We start from the raw sequence: 12,494 nt of genomic DNA, 5'->3' as shown, positions 1-12,494 counted from the left end.
AACCAAAGGCTGAGATTATTCATAAAAAGGCAAACAAGCTCATTGGAGGGACACTAATCAGAGCCCCTTATACCGCAGAAACAAAAGGACCCAGACCACAAAAGTCTCAACTAACAGGAGTAAGAGTGGACAGCACCCTGGCCATGAGGTCAGGCTGTACCGGACCCAACAAACAAACCTGCCCCACCCGCCCCATCCTACTTCCCGTCCGTTATCAGCCAAACGTGGACAAAGGCAAAGCCTGTCAGTATATTGGTGACCAGTATGTTGATGGTTTCTTTCTAGAAAAATAAAATGTTAAAAGAAATATCTATTAGCCAGATCATCTGCTTCAAGATCTTTTCCCCAGCCACAGCCATTCTTTGATCAGCATGTGAGAACAGCCAAAACCTAAAAAGCCTCCATACTTCTACAGCAGCCTGATCTAAGAAGGAAAAAAAAACGAGGTGGGGTTGGCTGGTCAAGGGGAGAAGGGGATTCTCTATGGCCCCTGTACTGAGTGCCTGCGGTGAGTCTAGCCTGGCCTTAGTCACACGATTCGTATCGGTCCCCGTAACTACAATGGCAGAGTTGTGAAGCAGTCGTTATACGTAGGGCCTGGAGAAGTTAAGCAACCTGCTTGAGTGTATACACCTAGTGAGTGCAATCATCTGGATTTGAATCTGTGTCCCTCTGACTCCACAATCTATGCAAGGTCTTCCCTTCCCCTGCACAGGCACCCACTGTTCTCTCTAAGAGAGAACGTTTTCTTCTGGGCCTCAATTCTGCCTCTCTGCCTTTGCTCCTGGAGCCTTGAGAGGATCATTGGATGGTGCTAGCACACAGACCCTTTCACAGTGGCCCAGACAACAAGTGGGCCTCTCCCTTGTGTATGTATTGATGGTTTCAGTGCCCCTGTGGCTCACTGCTCAGCCGGGGGGGGGGGGGCAAAGATCCCCTTCTCCTGGGAGTCCCCCTACTCCTTGGAAATGCTGCCTGCAGAATTCTGTGGTTCTGGCTTTTAATGAGTCAACCTCAGGCCCAGAGGGTCCAGAATCAGGCAGAAGGGATTGAAAAGGTGGAATACGGTAGTCAGGCATTAATAAAGGACGCGGAGGGAAATTCAGGATCCCTTGAGAAGGGCAGATAGCAGAGCAGTTAAGAGTGCAGAGCTTCAGTGTCTGGGTGTAAGTCCTGGCTCCAGCACCTTCTATGTGAATTGGAGCAGCTCTCTCTGCCTCAGTTTCCTCATCAGTAAAATGGGTTGTAGTGAGCATGCTGCGTGAAGCACTCAGAAATGCTTGATGGATGCTAGAAAAGCAAAATGGAGCAGAGATAAAGATTCTAAGAAGCCTCAAAAGGCTCAACATTCCCGGATGGAGAGGTTTCATACACCTACTTCCCTTGTTTACTTCTCCAGGGACTATTCCTCATTTCTCCTGTCTTGTGTAGACTAATGTACCTCTGAAGTTGTTCCTGCAACTCTTTATCCCAAGGAAGGTGGAGGATAACAAACAAGCAAGGTGTGAGCTGAAGTCAGATGGCTACCAGCGGTGGGACTTTGGGGGCAAACAGGAAGGAAGGGATTGTGAGTGAGGAGGAAGGAGAGGTAGTCATGCAATGAGATTCCAAAAGGGCCAGTCAATATTTCGGGGAATAACAGATGCTTCTTGCTGACTTTAGAAGAGTTTTTTTTGTTTTGGACCTCCTGGACCAACTGCGAAGCTGTTGAAAAATTAAATCTGAACACAGGGTACCGCACCTAAGCAAAAATCAGATGAGCAAGTGCAAACGGGCCCACTGGTCCCTCTTCCCATCACATCTCACCATCAAACACCCTCTGCCATGACAGCTGTCCCCGGCACCGTTGCTGCTGCCAAAATACAAAGTGGGTGTGACCCAACACTGCTTCTGCCACAAAGGAGAGGGGACTGCGTGAGGGCCCTGCTTACTCATTGGGGTGGGGTCCACATGCAAGGGTTTTCTAGCACACAGCCTCCAACAGGAGAAGAGGAAGAGGCAGGGAACCCTTCGATGATAATATAAACTGTTGTACTGCAGCTACTGGCCCCAAAGGCAGCTTTGGATGCCATCCTCGGATTTCTTGAGATTTTCCAATATCTAGAACATAGGAGGTTCTCAAAACATATCTGCAGAATGAAAAAAAATGGAAGAATGCATGCGAGGCAGTGGCTGCGTCACTGTAACCCCCGGAGAAGACAAGGACAAAGAACTTTGCTAAACAAGGCATAGAATTACGAGAGGCATCCCGTGTGGTAAAAAAGAGAACTGGACTTGGCATAGAGGTTTGAGACCAGATTTCCCAAGGCTGGAAAAATGTAGCTCCTAGAGCTTCACTCCCCAGGCACTGGGATTCTGGGGCCGGGCCCAGGAGTTTGCCATTTTAACAAGTTCCGTAGGTGATTTCAGTCTAGGTGGTCTGTGATTCACACTTCAAGAAACAACTCCTCTAGGTCCCAGTTAACTAGCAGCCTTGCTTTGAGCTTCAAAGATGATCAGAGTGCTGGCTACCTTTTCCCCCCAGGGGAACCCCTCAGCTTCTCCAAAATTAATGGATGCTACGGCCTCCCAGACCTAAATGCAGATAGAAATGTTCTAGAGGGGATGGCACGTAAACCCACTCACCAGCAAACAAGCCCCAGGTCAACCAGAAGAGGAGTTTCTGGTTTGGCTGAGCCATAAGAAAAGAATAACATTATCTGAACCACAACTCCTGCCCCACTAAAATTCCTGTCGCATGAGGTAAGAGCCTTCTGCGTAAAAGCCTGTGTCCCTTGGAGAGGAAATTCCTGGAAAACGTAGAGGTTTTTATGGCTTAGTTTTAGAAAGAGGACAGGGTCAATCTCCCTACTATAAAATATGGGTAAATTGAGAGCTGAGTATCCTGCAAAACATCATAAAATTTTAATTTTATGTTATTGCCGGCTTAATTCTATTGGTGGACTCTTAGGAAGAACGAAATAATAAGGGGCATTCCTCAGAGCACTTTGACAGAAAGAGAGAGAAGGGGCTTTGGAATTGAGGGATGTTCTATCGGAAAGCCAACTGACCTTGGGAGGGGTATGCCCTTGAAGGCTCGAGTCTGAGACACACAAAACTCAGAGTGCAGGAAGCAGCCCCTCCCTGGATCAGGAGTTCAGTGTCTCAACAGGTGTGAGCAAGTGAGAAAAACCAAAAAGGACTAAGGGGAAATGGGCAAGCTTAGCTCCCACCCTTTCTCCACTGAAGTGAAATGCAATCTGCTCACTGTATCCAGGCAAAGGGACCAGAAAGACAATGCCTGGTCCTTACCTGGAAACTGCTGGAATGCAGTCTGTTAGCAGCGGGCTCTCCTCTCTGCAGCAACCTTCCTCCGAACCAAGAGTCTTTTCTATTCTGTTTGGCCAGCATTTGTTGAGTGCCTAGTGGATACTCCCAGAAGTGCAGGAAAGGATCCCATCCGCCTGTCCCTCCAGGGCAGTGTCCAGTCTCATACTGGAGACAAGAACACACTCTTAAAGTTCCCAGTGGAATTTTAAAGAACAATAAATTATCAGAAATTCAAATTACAAGATCTGGAAGCACTAGCTACTTACAAATGAGTTGTTTCCCAAAAGTTCCTTTTCAAATTCATTGTTTAGAGGTCCAAACATATTTGTCCAAAGGACAGTGTTATGAATCATCCTTGGGGACACAGTGTGAACTAATGAATTCATAATGCAGCTAATGCCACACTGTGCAATAAAAACGGGAAATACTTCTGTCGCATTATTATAATTAACGTCAAAATAATTTTAAATGAATAAAAATTTAAAAAACTAAAAACATTTAAACAAAAATATTTAAAAGAGTTATCTTTAACGATGACAGCCCCAGGAAATAAAGTTCAATTCGAATTTGATTAAAAAGAGGAGGTTGTTATAGAAAGTAATAGGAAGTCTGGACGCAGGGGACTTTAGATTCTTATCTCACATTCTCTTTAAAAAACATTTTCTCTTTATAAAAGTAGTACATGTTGTCATGGAAATTTTGGAAAATAAAATAAAAAAGTAAAAAATATAGGTTACGCATGGCCAACAGGTTGTAACGGCTGTTAACATTCTGTATATTTATGTCCAGGTTTTGGTTTTTTTTTTCTTTTTTTTTTTTGCGGTACGCGGGTCTCTCACTGCTGTGGCCTCTCCCGTCGCAGAGCACAGGCTCCGGACGCGCAGGTCCAGCGGCCACGGCTCACGGGCCCAGCCGCTCCGCGGCATGTGGGATCCTCCCAGACCGGGGCACGAACCCGTATCCCCTGCATCGGCAGGTGGACTCTCAACCACTGTGCCACCAGGGAAGCCCTATGTCCAGGTTTTTTATTCCAAACATATATGAGTGTATTTTTAATTGGACAATAGAAACATTTTTGTCATCTGCTTTTTCACTTTTTTACCATAAAATCATCCATTTTATCACAATACCATCAACGCTGTGTATTAGCTTTCTTCTTAATCTTTGCCAAATTGAGAAACCAAAAATCATGTCTCATCTTAATTTTTATTTATTTGATCACTAGTGAGATTGATCTTTGCTTTCCTTTGATTAGATGGCCACTTGTATTATTTTATATGTAAATTATCTTTTGGGTTTTGTGTCTACTTTTCTGCTGGAGTACCCATAGTTTTCTTTGAGTTGAAAATACTATGAATATATATTAATATCTCCTTGGTCATATATATATATATAACAAATATTTTCATGGTTTTCATTTAATTTTGACTTAATTCATGGTGTCATTTAACACAGAGAATCTTTGATTTGTATATAGCAAATCTAACCATGTTTTCCTCTTCAGTTTCTCCCTGTTTTTTGTTTTTTTGTTTTTTTTTTTTTTCAGTACGCGGGCCTCTCACTGTTGTGGCCTCTCCCGTTGCGGAGCACAGGCTCCGGACGCGCAGGCTCAGCGGCCATGGCTCACGGGCCCAGCCGCTCCGCAGCATGTGGGATCTTCCCGGACCGGGGCACGAACCCGTGTCCCCTGTATCGGCAGGCGGACTCCCAACCACTACGCCACCAGGGAAGCCCTCTCCCTGTTTTTAAGTATTGAAACTCTTCTCCACATGATCCAATATCCATGTTTCTTTTCTTCAAATTGATATATTATTGAATTTTTATATTTTGAAAAGATGATGCATTTCCATGATTATAAGACCAAATCTGTAGAGACATATACACAGAGAGGTCTTGCCTCTGCCCTCACCTTCCTCACCCCAATCACCCCCACTCCCTGTAGGTAACCAGTTTTATTAGGGTCTTAATTTTCCTTCTAGTACTTCTTTTTTGCAAACTTTAAAACAATCATTTATTGATCCTTCTGGAATTTGTACAGGGTATTACATTTTTAAAAGGTATTGTTTTTTTCCATTAAATTTTCTAATTGGTTATGGCTGACATCAAAGAAAAAATGTTGACTTCTGAACATTTATTTTGAATACATTCCTCTTGTTGAATTTCTAATAATTTTTCAGTTGATATTCTTGGGTTTTTAGACTGACAATCACATCACCTTTTCTATTTATACTGATCATTTCATCCTCTACTTCCAAATAGTATATTCTTATTCTAGTTCTTATTTTATTACATCTAAATAAAACATCATTTTTCTTTGTGATAAATTTATAATTGCACTAATTACGCTTTTAATCATAAGACTCTTTTCCAGCTTTTAAAGAAAATGACCAATGCAACACCTGGAATTGCTGTTATCATTTATATTACTTAGGATAGGCTAAGTTATGTGGCTTTAGAAAACAACCATAAAATCTTAAAAGCTTGGAACAATGAAGGCTTATTTCTCACTTATGCTACAAGTTTATTGTGGGTCATGGGAGACTCAGTTCCACGTCATCCAGAATCAAGGGCCCATTCCGCTAGTGGTTACACAATCAAATGTTGTCTGTTATTGTTGCTCAGGCTAGGGGAAGGAAAGGTGGAAAATTATGCACTGGCTCTCACACCCTTTGTCTGGAAGGGACACACGTCATTTCCAATCACATTTTACTGACCAAATCAAGTCATACAACCATGCCTGCCTTCAAAAGGACAAAGAAATTCTATCCTACATTTGCCTAAAAGGAAAACAACTTGGAAGTATGGGTGGACAGCACTAACTAACATGTCAGTCTAAAGCACACACACGCATACACACACCCACAAGTATACATGACTAGATTTTCACTGTTGATGATAGCTTTTTTTTAATGTATCTTGGGTTTTTGGAGGGGACAGAAGTGACTCAAGTTAGTTGTACTAACTAACTAGATGATTTTCAAATAGACTCTCTAATCTAATAATGCTCACCTTCCAATAAGGTTAGAATCCACGCAAAGGTCAAAATTTTTTAATTTATAAATTATGAGGGCTTTCACTTACTTCTTCCCTTCCCCTTTGAGAGTCTAAATTAAATGTTACTGTGATTTACTGGTGGTTGATTTCCAGATTTAGGTTCATAATCATATACAGCATAGCTAGTGTTTTAATTATAAATGCAAGTAATCCCTAAGAGGCTATAGTTTACTTTCAAATCTTACTCATTTCAGAAAATTTGGGTAATCCAAGCTAGGAGTACCTCTGAAAAATTAGCACCAACTGGGAGCTTAAGCAACAGAAATTTATTTCTCTCAGTTCTGCAGACTGGAAGTCCAAGGTCAAGGTGTCAGCAGGGGTGGTTTCTCCTGAGGCCTCTCTCCTTGGCATGCAGACGGCCACCTTCTCACTGCATCCTCCTCACATGGTCTCTCCTCTGTGCATGCACATCCTTGGTCTCTTGCTGTGCTTCTAAATTTTCTCTTCTTATAAGGACACCAGTCATATTGGATTAGGGCTCATGCTCGTGGCCTCATTTTAACTTAATTATCTCTTTAAGGCCCTATCTCGAAATACAGCCACATTCTGAGTTTCTAGGGTTAGAGTTCAACATATGAATTTGGGGGGAACACAATTCAGTCCTTAATAATATCCTAATAGTATCCTATATTTATCTTGCTAATTCATGTCATTATTTTCATATTAAAAACCCATCTGATTTCTATTATGCTTATTAATAAAGTTTTACCTGTTTCTTTGTATCACTAACTTCATAGTTAGTCAGGTGCAAGGGAACCCAATCGACAGCCTACTAGTAGCAAGGGCAGCTGGTGAAGTGAGTTTTCGTCTTTTATACTGGGAGGTGGGGAGTCATAACAGGGCTCTTTTTTGGCAGCGTCTGTTTTCCTCTCCATATCTCAGCATGCATGGTGTGATATGTGTACACCAGCTTCAACTTCAGGAGCAGTCGATCACCTCAGTAGAGAATCTACACTCAAGGGGTAGCTATTTGGCAACATTTAGGAGGCTAAAACAAATGCTCCAGCTATCCATAAACTGAGCAGTGTTCTTACCAGAGCAACCTTGGGTAGGGTTTGGCCATATTTCATTATTTCAAATCCTTCCCAGGGATTCTGTGAGTTACCTTACAGATCATTCTTGTAATAAATCCCTTTCTGCTTAAACTAGCCAGAATCTGTTTCCTTGCAGTCAAGTCATCTGACTGATACTGTGTTACCAAACCTTGGATTTCCAGAAATCTTATATAGCATAGTGTATATAGCACATAGTATTTTTAGAAACCATATGTAGTATAGCTATCTCCTCTCACACAACTAAATCACAAGTTGATCAGCTGATCTGTCTACATTTGGGCATATTAGACCTAAAGCAGGAAGGGGAAGAATTAGAGAATGATATCATGTCAGAACTAGAAGGAACTGTAGCAATTATCTAATGCAGATAAAGAAACAGAGCCCCAGAGAGAAAAGATTACTCAAGGCCACACTTGCTTTCATCCCTACTGCCAAAAGGATGTTTTTTTTTTTTTTTTTTTTAAAAAGGCTGCAGAGACTCTTTTTTTTTTTAATGTTGAGCCTTCTTTTAATTTATTTATTTTTATTTTTGGCTGTGTTGAGTCTTCGTCTCTGTGCGAGGGCTTTCTCTAGTGTGGCAAGCGGGGGCCACTCTTTATCGCGGTGCGCGGGCCTCTCACTGTCGTGGCCTCTCTTGTTGCGGGGCACAGGCTCCAGACGCGCAGGCTCAGTAGTTGTGGCCCACGGGCCCAGTTGCTCCGCGGCATGTGGGATCCTCCCAGACCAGGGCTCGAACCCGTGTCCCCCGCATTAGCAGGCAGATTCTCAACCACTGCGCCACCAGGGAAGCCCCAAAAGGATGTTTTAAAGTAACTCTTGTAACTCATTCCATAATTCTCAGCCTAAGGATTCTTTTTTATTTAGATCTAATCTCTAAACCTATCTGTGTGAGCCTGGAAGATGAATACAGTAGGTTTTCCTAGTTGCTGGGGCTGTAACTTAGGAGAGAACGATTTTCTATTTCAGTTTAGACCCATAAGCCAAGGTGATGGAGGGAGACATGGAGAAAAGGAAACACAGCTGGGTCTTTACTAGAGACACACCAGAGCCAAGGTGTGTTACCTGTGCACCCCTTCACCTTGGCAGGGACCCCCAGCCTCAGCAGTGATTCATTACAGGGTCATGGGTATGCCTTGCTCTGTTCTGTCTCTGTACCAGACAACAACTCAGTGAGGCTTTAGGTCAGCATCCGATTAGGTTGCCATGGAAACTTCCCTGGCTGGGGGGCCAAGAGGGGAACAAGATCCTGGTGCCTGAACCTGGCCCGCGCGTCTTCCTTAACCAGGCCAGGCTGGTCAAGGGAAGCACTGCTATCTTTTATGGATGTCTTCTGGGGTCCTTCACTCCTCTGTATTTGCCCATTCAGCCATAACTGTGGTTGGAGGGGGTATTTTTCTGAGTTTTGTGTGTGTGTTCTAAACCTAAACCGTTCAAAGAAAATACGTTTTTCTTGGACCACAACAAAGCATGTTTTCTGAATTAGATGCATTTTCACAAAAAATTAGTCTTTAAACCCCTGTGAGCTTAAAAATAGACTGAAAACTATTTCCTGAGTCTCCTCTTTTTGGAATTTATTGTGTTTTTGTGAGTGTGTATTGTTTTTGTGGGGGGGGAGGGGGGATGTGTTAGCATAATTAAGCAGATCCAGAAAAAAAAGGAAATAATTTAACTATTTCCCACATTATCCCATGCTCTGAGACTTACTCCTGGTTTTTTGGGTTTTTTTTAAAAGGTATTTTAAATTAATATATTTATTTCAATGAAGGTATTTTAAAAATGAAAGAAAATAGTGCTTATTATCTAATTTCTGGCTGGGAAAGGTCTTCTAGGCAACATGAAAATTCCTATAGCATTTCTTTTTTTTTTTTATTTACAGAAAAATTCACCTTTTTTTTTTTTTTTTGGTGTACACATTACTAAATGAACCATGAGTCAAAGAGGAAAGTTCAAGGAAAATGAGAAAATATTTTGAATTGACATTCGTAATTTGTGTCTCCTCATATTTTTCCTAATCAGTCTTTGTAGAGTTTTGTTAATTTTTTGAGACTCACTCCTGTTGATAAACAAGCTTATCCTGGATATGCATTCATTCATTCATCCCCTTTCATTCTCAAAAGTTGACTGTGTATCTATCAGGTTCAAGGCTCTGTGCTAAGAGGAATATACGGGAAGGAGCCTGGAGCCTTTAAGCGCAGGATGTTGACACACATACAAATTGAAGGTACCATGATTTGAGCTGCTGAGATTTTGGACTAATTAAAGCTCAGGAAATGCGGCATCTATGTTGCTGGCAAAACTGCCAGCAAAGAAGATATCACGCAGAACAATCCCCAGTAAATGTCATTGGCCAAGAACCTCAATGCATTATGCCCGTGCGAGGAGAAAGCTAATTACTGGCTTTGGTTAATTGCTTTCCTGGCTCTGCGGTATTATCTAACACAGAAGGCGAGAGAAGCCAAGAAGGAGTTGAAAGAACTGTTCTTCCAAAATACACTGGGGAGAATCAAAAACACAGATGTTCCTCTCCGGGGCCCTTGGTCAGAGCCTCCTGCCCAGATTCTAAAGGAGCTTAGTGGAAGCAAAAATGGTGGCTGCGAATGTGAACACGTTAATTGGTCTTTCTTCTGTATCCAAAGTTTCAAGCCTTTGTGAACAGTCTTCCAGGACTCAGCTCAGACACCACCTCTTCAAGAAAACCTTCTGTGACCTCTCCCACCTCAACCCCACGCACACAACCAGGTCAGGCTAGGCCCCTTCTCACTCCCATGCATCCATGATGACCCCTCACAGCCCATCGCTCAATGTCAGTGTTGTGGGTCTGTGGGTTCCCCTCCCTCACGGGCCTGGTGGCATGGAGGGTCTTTGGCACAGAGTAGGCACTTAATAAATGACACGTAATATTCAATACATAGATTATGAAATTTCAGAGCGTGCATTTAAGGGAAAACATAAAAAGAAAGTACTCATTGTGGTCATTTAAATAATAAAGACGACACTAAGGGCAGTTTACATTTATAAACAGAAAAAAAAAAAATTGGCACATGGTAGAAGATAAACAACGACCTATCCCACAGGGTATAAGTAACCCGCCCCATCTTCCAAATTGCTAAAAGGGAGGTAATTGGCCTAAAGGCAACTCTAACCACTAAAGGTGTAGGGTCTACTTATTTTTAGTAGTGGGGAACATTTCAGAACAGGATGTTGACACACAGACACACTGAAGGCACCATGATTTGAGCTACTGAAATCTTGGCGCAGTGAAAGCTTTAGGTGTTGGAGTTCAGTCTTCAAACTTTGCACGATTATTGCCCGTAGAGAATATGTGTGGTTACGATCAAATAGACAAGTTACACCAAAATGTGAACTGGTGTACGTAATTATTATTCTGCTCTACAGTAATTAGGTATCAGTGGTAGGCGATTCATATAGATTACTATAAGAATTAGCACAGCTAAATTACACTTTACTTTTCCCCACTGGCATAATTTTATTCTCCGCTATGTGGAGAAGCGTCAGCGTCTACAGTGGTCCTGATATCACGCACTGATCAGTGCCTACCACACCTACACATGGGCACAGGCACCAAAACACGGGCACCTGTGCACCCAGCCCTGAGCATCTTTCATACACTGGCCAGGTACTGTCCGGGGTGGTGTTCCCCATGTTTTCTCCCCGTCCAGTCTCCTTCTTATGCCCCTCCACCAGGGAGGACTCAAGTTAGGTGGGTCTGAAAAGTATACAGTTTAAAGGGTCTTATTTAATTAAAATAATATAAAATTACAAATTCAAAATTAGGTAAAAATGAATGCTTATTTAAAACGAGAAAAGTCACAACAAACTAGAATATACTTAGAGTAACAAATGGCACAAACATAAGAAAATCCAAAAAAGTTTGTATCACACATTCCTATAATACTTTTCCACAGACAACCTTCTGGCTCCATATATTTCAAACTTTCTTTCTCCTCCATGCATGCATGCATCCAGCATCAGACACTACAGGGCACGTATGTCATGATACTACCTCTAACCCTATACCCTCCTGTTAGATACCAGGTGGGGAATAGGAATACTCATGGAAGCCATCCCAAGGCAAGCACAGCTAGTCATTACTTCACTATATGTAGAAGGGACTGCAAACCATATAAACACATCTTTGCTCTATGTCCCCTTAGATCTAAAAAAAATGCCTGACGTCTAACTCTCCAACATGAGAGGGAGCGTGAATGAAGCAAGGTAGAATGGAAAAGTCAGTGGACTTAACCAGTTGCAGTTAAACTATCTTATTTTTATAAATACATATGACCAAGAACATGACCACATGAACATGTCACTAGGGCCCCTCTATGGCCTTGGAAGGAGCCCAGGCACATGAGGAACCCTGAAACTTAAGCTCCATTAACTTGCTGTTAAAAACATCTCTGCCCTCCTCCCACGCCCTGCCCCCCATGGAATCCACCCAACCTACCAGGTTCAACTAGGCCATGAGGCTCAAGACACCCAGCACCACATCTTAGGGAAGGACAGACAGACCGACAAGGGAATCAGGAAGGGTGAAGTCACACAGGTGCCCTCTGCCTTCAAGTCTTGGGACAACGAGGGGTAGAGGGAGTGGTTAGAGTTCTGAAATAAGTTAAGATTTGGAACTCAAGCAAGTAGACTCCAGGTCATTGAATAACGATGAGCTAAGTCCTTTCCATGCGTTACTGCAGTTCATTCTCGCTAAAGCCTGAAGGAGAAGGGGAAGGAAGAAAGAAGAAGGAAGTGGAGGAAGAGGAAGAGGAGGGGGAAAGGAGGAGGAGATAAAACAAAAGAGGAAAATGGAAGGGGAAGAAAACAGATAAAGAAGAAAGGAGGCAGGAGAGAAAGAGAAAGAAAAGGTTTCCTCCCTGTACACCTCTTCCCTGAGAAGCAGCAGTGTTTACCTTTGGTGTCATAATAAAATTAAAAGCTTTTTCTCATCCTCTTAAATTAGAAAGAGTGACAATTCCCTTGGCTCAGTTCTGCAAAATGCAAGTTGTCATGATCTCACTATTAAAAACGGGATAAGGGGAAAAAACAACCTCCCAAGAGATC

This window comes from Globicephala melas, chromosome 2, assembly GCF_963455315.2.
Source record: "Globicephala melas chromosome 2, mGloMel1.2, whole genome shotgun sequence".
NCBI lineage: Eukaryota > Metazoa > Chordata > Mammalia > Artiodactyla > Delphinidae > Globicephala > Globicephala melas.
Note: the sequence above shows the minus strand (reverse complement) of the source record.